This window comes from Ursus arctos, unplaced genomic scaffold (assembly GCF_023065955.2).
Source record: "Ursus arctos isolate Adak ecotype North America unplaced genomic scaffold, UrsArc2.0 scaffold_5, whole genome shotgun sequence".
Taxonomy (NCBI): domain Eukaryota; kingdom Metazoa; phylum Chordata; class Mammalia; order Carnivora; family Ursidae; genus Ursus; species Ursus arctos.
This window is the reverse complement of record NW_026623067.1, coordinates 22,159,711-22,174,083: the sequence shown is the minus strand read 5'-3', so window position 1 is coordinate 22,174,083 and position 14,373 is coordinate 22,159,711. Positions and strand designations below refer to the sequence as shown.

At 35.7% G+C, this 14,373-nt stretch overlaps 1 long non-coding RNA gene across 1 annotated transcript in view; it reads left to right on the top strand.

Annotated features, from left to right (window-relative positions):
• Positions 1-9,308, top strand: part of LOC130542798 (uncharacterized) — a 32,803-nt gene extending 23,495 nt beyond the window's left edge. The window contains exons 2-3 of the long non-coding RNA XR_008957633.1: positions 7,712-7,869; positions 9,174-9,308. This is a non-coding gene — a long non-coding RNA (uncharacterized LOC130542798). The remainder of the gene's footprint in view (positions 1-7,711; positions 7,870-9,173) is intronic.
• Positions 9,309-14,373: the final 5,065 nt, after the last annotated feature.

The window sequence follows — 14,373 nt, the reverse complement described above, 5'->3', positions numbered from 1 at the left end:
CTTTCTGGAAGAGAGCCTCGGTGGGTCGCTATCAGTCTCCTAGGACAGCAACAGCTTCATTTCTGTAGCTGCCCCAGATGATTACCTAGACCACCGTTGTGACAAAGATTCTGGAGCCTCGTCTAGAAATGATGCCCTTGTAGGTTTTCCTGTCAGCCACGGGCATGGGCATGCGGGGAACGGGAGAAGGCATGCCGTACTTCATAGAAATGTATCTGGGAAATATATTCTTCAGTCTATGTTCATATTAATTGAAAAGCTCTCATTTTCTCATCTTCTCTGAGTGAGATTGGTATTTAATTCTTGGGTTTCCTTGTTGATTTCTGAGTTAACAGAATTAAACATCAATCCTGTCTCAACATTAACACTTACAGATAATGTAATCTTGAGTAAGTTATTCATAAACCTTAAAAACTCAATTTCTTCCTTTCAAAAATGAAGTTAGTAATAGTACTTATCTCATAAGATTTTTGTGATGATTAAATTTAAAATATATAAAGCACTTTGTATTGTGCTTGGTTAATAGTAACTCAAAAAAATGTTAGCTATAATCATTTTATTCCCATATTAGTGCTCAAAGGTTTTAAAACCAATAAGGAAGCTTTACTACTAAACAGTTTCTGGCTGTTCTCCCCTCTGAGGGTGGCCATGCTTCTAAAAGTGAGCAATTTCATGTAGAGAATTGCTAGGAAAGAGAAGCTTGACTTTCTAAAAAATAAATTGGAAAATGCCTATGAGAGATGAGCTTTCATGACAAGTGTTTTGGGGAAGGGAAATAGAAGTTAAGAAATTCCAAAGTTTAACTTTTATAAATTCAAACACCTGAATGAGTTTTGTAATATTTTAAAAATTAAAGCCAATGCCAGACCCGAGATATATCTGTGTGCTTAGTCCAGATATGTAGCAAACAGCTGGATACTGAGATGGGCAATCTACCATCTCCTCACACTCGATTTAAAGAGGGTAGGCAGAGAGGAGAGCGTCCCTGGATCTTTGACTGTGAAATTGACATTCCATATTGAAATAGATGAATAGGCCTTCCTGGGTGGGTACAAAATAATCTGATATAGTGTACATTGGCCTTAGAGTTTGGCTTGCATTTTACAGTAGATGCGAAAAGTATGTGCTCGGCTAAAGAAAAATTTTTACATCCGTTCTTTTAAATATCTGAAATTATATCTTGTACAGAATTGGTGACCAGATTAACATGTATTTCTTCTAAAAGCTAATAGCAGGAAATGTACTTAAATATATTTTGTCACTCACTTAATAAAGTGTTATGAAGCCATGAAAAAGATAATTATTTAGGTATCACCATGGAAAAATTACAATATTAAAATGTTAAATGAAAATATAGAGCAAAACAATGAATATGAAATATGAACATAATTACATAAAATATTTGCCTAGACAAATACTAGAAAGCAGTCTGCAGATATTAGCATTGGTATACTATTAAGGTGGGGAGAGAGGTCATAATTTTTCCCAAAACTTAAAGCAGTACAAATCAGTAAAGCTATTATTTGATAATTTTTGTTTAAAAAAATTAAAAGACAAAACAAAATGATTTTGTTGGGTGATGCAAAAACTTTCTGTTACAAGTACATGCTGTATTAAAATACAACTCAAATTTTTCTCTAGTCTACCAATGTTGTGTGCACTTTTATTTCCAAGTAGCCATGTACCAGCACCTAAAGAGAGGCTTTAAATCTTTCGCATTACTCAAGCCCCAGTTAGGATGGAAAGACCCCCGTCCTCACAGTAATCAAAGGAGAATCTGCACTGATTCTTGAGGATTGTCTTTTACACAATTTCCAAAGTGTCTGATAACATATAAAAGACACTTATGTTGTGCATTGTTATGGAGAATAAGTTTTGCAACTAAATACTGTGCTTTTATACCGCTGTGAGATGCCCCCTCAAGAAACGTCATGAGGTTGAGTAGAGTGAGACAGAATGAAAGTGTAAGGGAAGAGCTTCTTACAAGGTAAGAACTACCTTGATGCCATGTCAGTCCCACCAAAGATTCAGAAGATGTTGGTACAAAAGTTTTGAAGTTTTGTTATATGCTGGGCTCCTTAGTATCAGTTATCACTCTTTAGTAAATCTGACCCAATCCAGTTTAAAGAAATAAAATAAATAGTTCGATAGAGAGTTCAAACATCTGACCAAAACACATTTCTGTGGTGTACTTCCTTGGTGTTGACGTGATTTTCAAATTGACTCTCTCCTTGTGACCCCAAAGTTGGCTACAAAAGTGCCAGAGGCTGGATAAATTACACATTTAGAACCAGCAGAGAAAAAGATATCCATTTTGATACTCCTGATTTAAAAAAAGGGGGGGGGGAATTTTAATCCACAGGAAATGTTTCTCCAAATCTAATTGATTCTGAATGACACATCCCCATTCTTGTGCCAATTACTGTGGCCAGGAAAATGGAAAGATAAGATTAATCTAAAGTAAACAGAGTTTTCTACTGGAGCAGGGAGTTGAATCAATGCTCCTAAAGAGGATGTGATAAAAGTATATTTTCTGGTGTAATTCAAAATTCTTTTGGTAGAAGAAAAAAATAACTGGATACTGAAAAGACAGCCCACAATAGTTAATTACAAATTACATAATGACCATATCCACTTTGGTAAAAACCAAAAGTTCTTTCACTGTTTAAAAATAATGATGACTATCTTAAAACATTGTCTTATGGTGGTTATACTTTAATGCATAGAGTAGAGGACTTTACTAATTAAATAGTAGGAGACTTTCATACCTCACTGACATCAATGGGTGGATCATCCAGACAGAAAATGAATAAGTAAATATTAACCTTAAGTAACATGTTAGACCAGATGGACTAAACAGTTGTATACAGAATATTCCATCCAAAAGCAGCAAAATATGCATTCTTCTCAGGTCACATGGCAATTTTCCAGGATAGATTATATGTTAGGCCACAAAATATGTCTTAATAAATTTAAGACTAATGAAATCATATGAAACATCTTTTCCAACCACAGTGGTATGAAACTAAATATTAATTCCATGAAGAAAGCTGGAAAATTCACAAATATGGAGAGGCCAGACAACATGCTACTGAAAAATTAATGAGTCAAAGGAGAAATTTAAAAATACCTTGAAATAAACAAAAATGGAAATATACCAAAAATTGTGGAATGTAGCAAAAGCAGTTTTGAGAGAGAAGCTCATAGTTGTTAATGCCTCTTTCATTCAACAAACAAGTAAAGTCTCCAATTAACAATTTAACTTAACACCTTAAAGAACTAGAAAAAGAAGAACAAACAAAGCCCAAGGTTAGTGGAAGGAAGAAAATGACAAAGATTAGAGTAGATATAAATGAAATGGAGACTAAAAAGACAATAGAAAAGATGAATAACATGTGTTTTTTTTGAAAAAAATTAACAAAATTGACAATTCTTTAGGTAGACTCACCAAGAAAAACAAAGAGAGAACTTAAATAAATAAAATGAAAAATGAAAGAGATATTTCAACCAATGCCACCAAAGTACAAAGGATCATAAAACCACTATGAACAATTAATTATATACCAACAAATTGGACAACCAAGAAATGGATAAATTCTTGGAAACATATGACCTTCCTAGACTGAATCATGATGGAACAGAAAATCTGAACAGACCAATTGCTATTAAGAGATTGAATCACTAATCAAAAATTTCCCAACAAACTGAAGTCTTGGACCAGAAAGCTTCACTGCTGAATTCTACCAAACATTCAAAGAAGAATTAATACCAATCCTTCTCAAATTCTTACAATAAAGAGTGGAGGAGAGAACTCTTCCAAACTCAATTTATGAGGCCAGCATTATCCTAATACTAAAACTAGACAAGGATGTCATAAGAAAAGAAAATCACAGGCTGTTATCTCTGATGAACATAGAAGCAAAAATCCTCAACAAAATATTAGCAAATCAAATTCAACAATATGTTAAAAGAATCATACACCATGATCATGTGGTATTTATTCCAGCCATGCAAGGATCTTTCAGCATCTGCAAATCAGTCAATATGATATGCCACATTAACAAAATGAAGGATAAAAATCATATGATCATCTCAGTAGATGCAGGAAAAGGCTTTGACAAAATTCAACATTGATTTATTTTTTTTTAAATTGATTTATGATAAAAACGCTCAGAAAAGTGGGAATAGAGGGAACATATTTAAAGATAACAAAGGCCAAGTTGCCCACTCTCACCACTTCTATTTAACATAATATTGGAAGTCCTAGTTAGAGCAATTATGCAAGAAAAATAAATAAGAGCATCCAAATTGGAAAGGAAAAAGTAAAATTGTCACTATTGGCAGATAACATGATGGTATATGTAGAAAATCTTAAATAGGGGCACCAGGGTGGCTCAGTCGGTAGAGCATCTGCCTTCGGCTCAGGTCATGATCCCAGAGTCCTGGGATCGAGCCCCACATCTGGCTCCTTGCTCAGTGGGAGCCTGCTTCTCCCCTTCTCTCTCCCTCTTCCTGCCACTCCCCCTGTTTGTGCTCAATGGACACTAAGGAGCCAGCAATAGACAGTGGGAATAGGATAGTCTCTTTAATAAATGATGTTGGAACAACTAGACAGTCACATTCAAAAGAATGAAACCGAACTACTTTTACACCATAAGCAAAAATTAACTCAAAGTATATTAAAGACTTGAATGTAAGACCTGAAAGCATAAAATTCCTAGAAGAAAACATAGGTCTTGGCAATTATTTTTTTAATCTCACATCAAAACCAAAAGCAGCAAAAGCAAAAATAATCAGGGGCGCCTGGGTAGCTTAGTTGTTAAGCATCTGCCTTCAGCCCAGGGCATGATCCCAGGGTTCTGGGATCGAGCCCCACATCAGGCTCCCTGCTCTGCTGAGAGCCTGCTTCTTTCTCTCCCACTCCCCCTGCTTATGTTTCCTCTCTCGCTGGCTGTCTCCCTCTTCAAATAAATAAATAAAATCTTAAAAAAAAATAAACAAGTGACTACATCAAACTAAAAGCTTCTGCATAGTCAAGGAAACCACCAACAAATTTTTCGAAAAGGCAACCTATGAAATAGGAGAAAATATCTGCAAATCATATATTTAATAAGGGGTTAATGGCCAAAATATATAAAGAACTCATACAACCTAATAGAAAAAAATAAACTATCCAATTAAAAACTGGGCAGAAGATCCCAATATACATTTTTCCAAAGAAAACATACACATGGCCAACAGATACATAGAAAGATGCTCATCATCATTAATCATCAGTGAAATGCAAATCAAACCCACAATGAGATATCACATCATATTTGTGAGAATGGCTATTATTAAAAAGATAAGAAATATCAAGTGTTGGGGAAGATGTGGAGAAAAGGAACCCTTGTGCACTCTTGATGGGAGTGCAAATTGGTGCAACCACTGTGGAAAACAGTATGGAGGTTCCTCAGAAAGAATAAAGATGAAACAGTCTGACCCAGCACTTCTGGGTGTTTACCCAAAGAAAATACACTACACACTAATTTGAAAAGATATCTGCACCCCCATGTTCATGGCAGTATTGTTTACAATACCAAGATAAGGAAACAGTGTAAGTGTCCATTGAAGGATGAGTAGACAAAGAAAGTGTGGAGTGTGTATACAATGGACTATTATACAGCTTATGGAAGGAAGAATGAATCTTGCCATTTGTGATAAAAAGGATGGACCTTGAGCATATTATACTAAGAGAAATAAGTCAGAAAAGACAAATACCAAGTGATATCTCCTATATTTGGTATCTAAAAAAAGAAAAACAAAACAAAACTCATCAATTGGTGATTGCCAGAGGTAGGGGGTGGTGGGTGAGAGAAATGGGTGATGGGGGTCAAAAAAGTAAATAGAAAAAGAAAAAAATTTTAAATAAAGTGAAATGATGATTATCAAAAAACATTGTCTTAATATGGTTACACTTTAATTCACATAGACAAGAAAGTATGAAATGGCTTTGTTGGATAAACTTAGTAATTTTTTACTTCCTTTTAATTAAAAAAAACTTACTATGGGTTCTAGGCAGCTCAGACATTAGTAAAAGGGCTACTGTTATTTGTTCCTAACATGGACTGTTGATCAAATGTTCCACATACATATACTGATTTTAAAAAATCCCTTATATATTTTGATCTCAGAATTTATTGTGATATAGCTTTTTTAGCTTATTTATTATTACTTAATTTTTTTTCTAGTTCCCATTGTAATGTAAGTTCCATGAGGGCAAAGGCAGGAACTATATCTTTTTTACCTCTATAGCCCTACCATCTAGCCTAGTGCTGGCTCATAGTAGATTTGTAATAGTGTTGAATGATGAATGAATGAAATAGATTTCAAAAATACATTTGGTGTTGTTACGTTAGACTGAAACTTGATATAATATCTATGCCATTTTTCATTGCTAAAACTACCGTGAATAAAGAGAAAAGTCTTCATCCACATTGTCACCCACTTTATTCTCCCAGATTTACTAATTCTTTGATGTTTGCTTTTAGGGAAAAAAAATTAATGCCTGGTTCAGTTTCTACTCTAGTAAATTACCAGTCTCGCAGTTTTCTAGTGTAGTTCTTAGCACAAGATGTAACTGAAAATCAATTAAAAGGGTCATTCATAATAAAAAAATATATAAGAATTTCTTTCTGTGCCTGTTAGAGGAAGATTTGAAGCTGCTTGTCTATCTCTGTTCTCAATATTCTTTACTTTCAGATCAGTTTTAATTGTTTTATATTTGTATACATATATTTTGAAGAACTTACCAAGTTAGATGAGAAAATAGCTAGTTGTCAAACATCCCAGTTAGGTGGTCAGCATTTTTTTTTCATACTCTAAGATTAGAAAACAGATTGATTTATTAGTAGAATGTGATTAAGTGGCATAAAAATCAATGGCAAAGATTAAAATAGATCCTAAAGTCCTTGCTTCCAATTCACTTTCTTCTATATGTATATTTTTCAAATGTCACTGGCATTAGATTTCTGATGATAATAGACTTTAAACAACTTGTGTTTTGCAAATTTTATTAACTAATTTTTGCATAAATTTAATATTGTAATTCACTTAGGGAATTTCTCTCTTAAGAAAGTCTTTTACAATTTTATTGAAAATAATCTTTTATGATATGAGCAATATTGCCTTAAATTAGTTATTTTGTAAAGAGTACAAAGATAGGGAAAGAGTATGAGATTTGGGATGGAAATCCTTTGAGTTTAAATGCTGTTCTATTATTTGCCAGTTGTTTCACTCAAGATAAATTGATCAAACCTTTTGCTTTCTAGTATCTTTTTTTTCTAGTTTCTTCATTTATAAAATAATGATAATAATCACTGCCTTGACTGTGCTTGTGAAGATTAAGTTAAATAATGTTTGTAAGGTGCCTGACATATATGGGGACTCAACTGTAAAATTCCCCCTTTTTTTAAAAGATTTTATTTATTTATTTGAAAGAGAGAGAGAGCACAAGCAGGGCAAGTGGCAGGCAGAAGGAGAGAAAGAAGCATGCTTCCTGGCATGGGGCTCAATCCTAGGACCGTGGGATCATGACCTTGAGCCAAAAGCAGATGCTTCATCAACTGAGCCACACAGGCACCCTGCAAATTCCCTTTCTTCTTTCTAGAATTTTAATAAATATATTTTCTTTCTTTCTTTCTTTCTTTTTTGCTATATCAAAATAAAACAGGAAGATTGTGGATTATGCAGATCACCAAGTTGCAAGAGAAAGAAGAAAGCGGAGTACAGAAGAAATCAGGAAAAAAACCTGGATCCATTTTTCTTTCCCTAATGTATTTCTTCCGTACCAAGTTATTTCCATGATTCATGAGATCGGGCTTTTAAATGGTAAGATCTTTCAAGATTTTGAGGTCTGCAATCTCTTTTGCTGGTTGTGGAAAATGTGTACGTGTTTCAAACTTTTTAAGTATTCATATATTCAGTATGCTTTATTCAGTACCTACTATGTGCCAGGCACTGCACTTAACCTTGGAGGTATAAAAATCAAGCTTCATTATCCCTTCTCTTAAAGAACTCACAGTCTATTGTCTTGGAAAGAGTGCACCTCCAATAGCAAGCAGCCTGTTGTTTGCACACTAGACCTTTGTAGTTTTGAATCCCTGATTGAACTAAGAAGCACTCCTGATTCCTGAGTTTAGCCTTCGATGCCCACCTTCTGACACAGATTTTCTTGTACGTTCAGACGTTTACATCTTAAACCAAATGCAGTATGGCTAGATGAAAGATCGGAATATATAATGACTGCTGTGATTGATTATATATGGTTTTCCATAGAAGTAAGCTCATAAAATGACTGAGCACAAACCTTGGGTACTAAAGAGAAAGAAATTGGAAAATATCCATGGAGAAATCTGAATTTATAGAGTCATAAAACAATCTTGTTCCTATATACTCAGTATAACTGAAAGCCAGCACTATCCCTCAAATATTCAGAATTTTTGCCAGTCTCGTCAAATAAGTTTATCCCAGATAACAAATTATTATAGTTGCATCCTATAACTTGGTTGAGTTAAACTTTGGGTTTTATTTGAATCCACCTAAAATGTCATTCTTTCATTTGTATTCTGGAGTTGAAGGATATGATATAACACTTTCCGTTCCTCTTATTCTCTTTTTCCTTCTTTGCTTCCTTTCTTTTTTTTTTTTTAGAAAACTAATACTTCATTATTGCCTTAAGAAAAAATATTTTGAGAAAAGTATATCCAACTTAATTCAGATTTTTACTTTTAGTCTTAGTTCTAGGACTGAGTGCTACTTGCTCCAAGAGAAAGTGAGAGTAATTAAAGAAAGTGGTATTTTCTGTGTATATTTATGATATTTTTAAGGGCCTGAAATAGTCATGGGTATTAATTTCTGCTACATCTGGTATTATTACGAATATAACTTAAGCAAATTTTTTCAAGAGAACTTACAAATATTATTTGGCAGTTCAGGGAAATTTAATTATTTTTGAAGCATCATTTAAATCCCAAACATTAGAAATGTATGTGCAAATACAGCGCAGATAGGTGGAAGTAAACTATTCTCTTCAGAGAGATTTTTAGAGAATTACTATTTTAATTTAAAATGTGTGTACTTTCTCATTGTGTTGTCCCGGTGGCTTGGAATATGGGCATTTTCTTTCCCTGTAGGTCGATGCAGATCTGAGAGCTCACTAATGATGGAAATTCTTTGATGTGGCGATTAAAGGAGAATCCTCAGAACTATGACACGTGGATAAGTGGCTTACACTATTGACAATTTTCACGATTCATTTTGAGGAGAGAGACAAGGTAAGGAACATGACAGAGCTTTGTTCTTCAGTCTGTGAACTTCCATGGGCATATTCATTAATCTGTTCGACAGGACTATTAAAATTGCTCCTCATAGCTTTATGAGAATTTCTTTCTGGGCACACAGATCTGTAAATTCTCTTGGCTTATTCATGCTTGGTCGTGTTGGGGTCTCTGGAGCTGCCACTTCAGATCAATATAAAATTAAAGACCACCTTGGGATGTCTGGGTGGCTCAGTTCGTTAAGTGTCTACCTTGAGCTCAGGTCATGATACCAGAGTCATGGGATCGAGTCTCGCATTGGGCTCCCTGCTCTGCGGGGAGCCTGCTTCTGCCTCTGCCTGGTGCTCCCCCCTGCTTGTGCTCTCTCTCTCTCTCTCTCTAATAAATAAATAAATAAACAAACAAATAAATAAATAAATAAAATCTTAAAAAAAAATTAAAAGCCACCTTGGCTAGTGTAGCCCCCTGTTTGAAATTTTGATTTTACCTCCAGCATTTTCTTGTCAGGATCAATTCATGTCCTTGAAGGGAGCCTTTCTGGTCAGTTTTGTTATTTCCCATAGGCACACGGCTCTAGTTTTTTCCAGTTTTCCAGTAACACTCTTGCACTACTGACCCACTAAGGGAGTGGAGTGTATAGTGCAAGATATGGAGAATAATGGATCATGATACTAAAAAAGAAGGGAAAAGCCTTGGAGGACATATTTTTCCAAAAAATCTGTTGTTGTTGTTTTTTGAGGGCTTTAAATGTTTTTAGCATAAAAATCCAAGGGTAAGTCATTGTTAAAAAAAAGAATCCCATTGGTGATTGAACAGAGAATGGTATAGGGTGGTTCAGCTAAAGACAGAATAATTAATAGTAAAGATCTAACACCTGACATTTTACTTTCCGTGTCTACAAGTGCAACATGGAAGTTCTTTGTATAACATTCAGTTATGAATACATACAATATTAGTAAATGAATATCCACAATGACCATCCACTACAGCACTGTCCCTTTTTAGTTTTATGGGTGGTGCTTTTGATGTCTTACCTAAATTCACTTTACCTAACTGGAGACTGACTGCAAAGATCTTCTCCCAATTTTTCATCTAGATGTTTAGAACTCTAAGTTTTGCATTTAACTCTGTGGCCCATGTCCATTCTGAGCTAATTTTTGAAGATGGTACAAAGTAAGGGTCAAGACCCGTTTTGTTTGTATATGTTTGTGGTTGCTCACTGCCATTTGTTGAAAGGAATATCCTTTGCACTGCGCGTGTGTAGAAAATCAATTGACGGTGTGTGTAGGGGTCTATTTATCGAGTCTAAATTCTACTCCCTTAACCTGTCTGTTCATTTTTCCTCCAGCACCATACTGGATTGATTACTGTGGCTTCATGCTAAGTTTTGAAATGTGGTGGTAGTCTACCTACTCCATGTTGCTCTTCTTCAAAAGCGTTTTAGCTATTTTACTTCTTTGGCTTCACCATATAATTTTGGAACCAGTGTGTCAATTTCCATTAGAAATGCTGCCAGGATTTTAACTGGAAGTATTATATCTACAGAATAGTTTCCAGGGAATTGACATTTTAACAGTATTAAGTTATGTAACGCATGATCATAATATATTTGCTTATACGTTGTTTCCTTAGACTTTTAAAATTTCCTTTGTCCGTTCTGCAGTGTTTAGGATGCAAATCTTGCATTTTTTTAAAAAAAGATTTTAACTAAGTATTTAATGTTTTCTGTACCTTTTAATTCCAATTTACAACTGTTCATTGTTAGCCTACAGAGTCACAGTGGAGTTTTGAATATTGACTTTGTATGTGGCAAACTTGCTAAACTCATAGTTTTAGTAGCTTTTTTGGTAGATGTAGACCCTTTGAGATATTCCGCAGGGACAAGCATGTTGTCTCCAAGTAGAGACAGTCTTTTTCTTCTTTTCCAATCCATAGGCCTTTTTTCCTTCTTACTTCATTGCACTGGCAAGAACCCCCATAATGATGTTGAATAGGAATGACGACAATGAACATCCTTGTCATGTTCCTGACTTGGGGGAGAAAGCATTCAGTCTTTTGCTATTAATTATAATGTTAGCTGTAGGATTTTGGAGAAAATTCCTTTATCTTCTCAGTTTGAAGAAAAATTTTAACATGAATGCATGTTGAACTATGTCACTTTTCTGTACCTGTTAGGATGATTTTTTTTTCCTTAGTCTCTTGATATTGTGAATTACACTGATGAATTTCTGTATATTGAACCAGTCCCCCTCCCACTAGATTATAAGCTCCACAGGGACAGGCAGTGCTGTACTTGAGCTGGTTCACACTGGCTTGTGAGAACTATTAATAAGGAATTTTGACAATCAGTTGTTAAACCTTTAGTAGATGGTGGGAGTATTCACACAATAGAAATCTGCAAATATTACCAATCAGGCTTTGCTATCTCTTGTTTTTCTGGTTATTTAATACTGCATACCCAACCATCCCCAAAGTTAATGACTAAGCAGCATTTATTCTGGCTAGAGATATGCCATGTGACAGGGGCTAGTGGCCACCAGTGTCTATGTCCACCAGTGTCAACTGGGCAAGATGAGACCTAGGGGCTGGACTCATCTAAAGCTTTTATCTCACATGTTTGGGGCCTTAGATGGGAAGACGTGTGTGTGTGTGTGTGTGTGTGTGTGTGTGTGTGTGTATGCATATGCGTGTAGAAATATTTTATAGGGATTCAAGGTGGAGGCAGAAAATTGTGTATATGGCTCCATGGAGATTCTCCCGGTTCTCAGGCTGGTGTTCCTGCTGCTGCGTGCCAACCTTATCTCATCTGTGTTCCTTGTAAATGTCATCACTAGTGGGCAGCTCATTGGAGGCATAAGGGGCAGGAACTGGTCTCGTTTAGATAGGGAAGCATGTGGTGGGACTTGAGGCTCAAACAGCTGAGATTATTTAGGCACGTCTATTTCAATGTAGCCACTCCACATGATCTGTCTGGTGTGACAGCCTTAGGGTAGCCAGGCTTTTCAGATATTGACTCAGGTTTCCTTAGGTGTATATTTCAAGAGTGATAAAATCAGTCAGAAGCGGTATCATCATTTATAACCTAACCCCAAAAGTCACAAAGCATCCCTTCTGCTGAAATCAGAAGCCCTAGATAGAGACTCTTGATAGAGGGGTTCATCCTCACATCACAAGAAAACATGTGGGTTGGATTTATAGATGCAGAAATATATGGAAAATACAATCTGCCAGTTCATTAATGCATCCTAAATGTCTATGTCAATGCTTTGTACAAAGGAAGGACTCAATCAATATTTGTGGAATAAATAAATAAATCATTCATTCATTGTGCTCAGCTGACATTAAATGGAAATGAATGTGTCATTCTGCCTGGAAAGATCATGGTCTGGGAAAGACATAGAGGCTCATCCCTCATCCCCTGAGTAGACTGATTTAGTTTTATGGTAACCCAGGCTATTCATTGCTGAGATTTCTTATTCTCTTTACTACTGTCATAGTCTGTTGGCTCCCACTCACAGATAGGAATAAATAGGGAGTAAAAAAAGTATTATGTAATTTTATTTTTTCTTGAGAAGTAACTGGAAAGGAAATGAAAAACCCTTCTCAGTGAAACATAATAAAGTTAAAAGTTTTATAATATTTTTTATCTCACTTTAGTCAAGGGAAAGGTTTTTTGTTTTGTTTTTTTCTCCACATAATCACCTCCCCCTTTTAAGAGTCCAAGTTGTTCAAGCTCTTGGCCTCTGGATAACAGTTCTATACACAGGGTTGGTCTGATAGAGCACATGGAGGGAACGAGTAGAGTCCTGTCTAACTGAGCCATCAACTGATGAGCTAGGCATGACTGTTGGCAAGCGGTCATACCAGAAGGTTATGTATATAATAACACAGCATGAAACCTGCTTGGATTCCTGCCCTCGATATGGTTGGTGCTATTGTGGTTTCTACCTCTTGTTGTTTTATCTGTGTGATTTCTCTCTCCTTAATTTCCCCAGTAATTGGCATCTTTTTAAAATCTAGGCTCCAAAATTAGGAAGAGAGAACATTTGCTGTGCACCACACTAGTTCCTACACTTAAACTTATAATTTTTGAGTTGTGTAGTGGAGTGTTTGTAGCCTTCAGTTCTGGTTTTAGAGTCTTTTGTAGTTCTATAGGCTGAGGAGGGTGAAATGGGGAAGTCAGTGAGGTGAGGGTTTGGGGGTATAGGGACCCTGGTTAAAACAAGGAATTCCCGGACCAGTAATTAGAGAGAAATTCCCAGTGAGTGTATGCATGTGCACTCATACACTCTCCTACTCGCATATACACACAGTATCAAGATACAGGAATGTTTTCTTTCTGTGCCCAACCATAGCATTACCAATTAACTTATCTTCTAAGCCAGAGCATGTCTGAGAATTAAATAAGGAACTACTCGTAATTATCTGCTGACGACAAGCATAAACCAGTACTGTACTGGGCCAGCTGGGGCTACAGTCACCCTAACTGTAACCCACTCATCTGATTCACAACTTCAAATAGAAATGACTTCCAGAATCAAAAGGTTTTTTTAAATATTAAAATCCTTCATGGTTGGTCATCTTGTATCAATTTTATATTAAATGTCCTACAAGAATCGTATTGGCTAGTTGAGCAGTGATTCAGGTGTTGCTAGGCAATTTCTAGTTGAATAAAGTTTTTAAACTTTTTTTAAGGTTTATTTATTTATTTGAGAGAGAGATAGAGCACAATTGGGAGGGGCAGAGGGAGAGGGAGAGAGAGAATCTGAAGCTGACTCCACGCTGAGCCACGGAGCCCAACCTGGGGCTTATCTCACCACCCAAGATCACAACTGGAGTGGAATCTAGGAGTCAAGACACTAAACATAGAGCACCACCGAGTTGCCCCTGAATTTTTTTTTTTTAATAAATCCTAATAGTGCATGCACTTGCTTCTCAGGAACAGTTCAGAAACTATGGCAAGAATGAAAGAATATGACATTCTTTGAAACCATCTTGAACCAAAACAAAATGTCAGAAAGTCGTCTTTATGAGATTTCTGTATTTCCATGATATT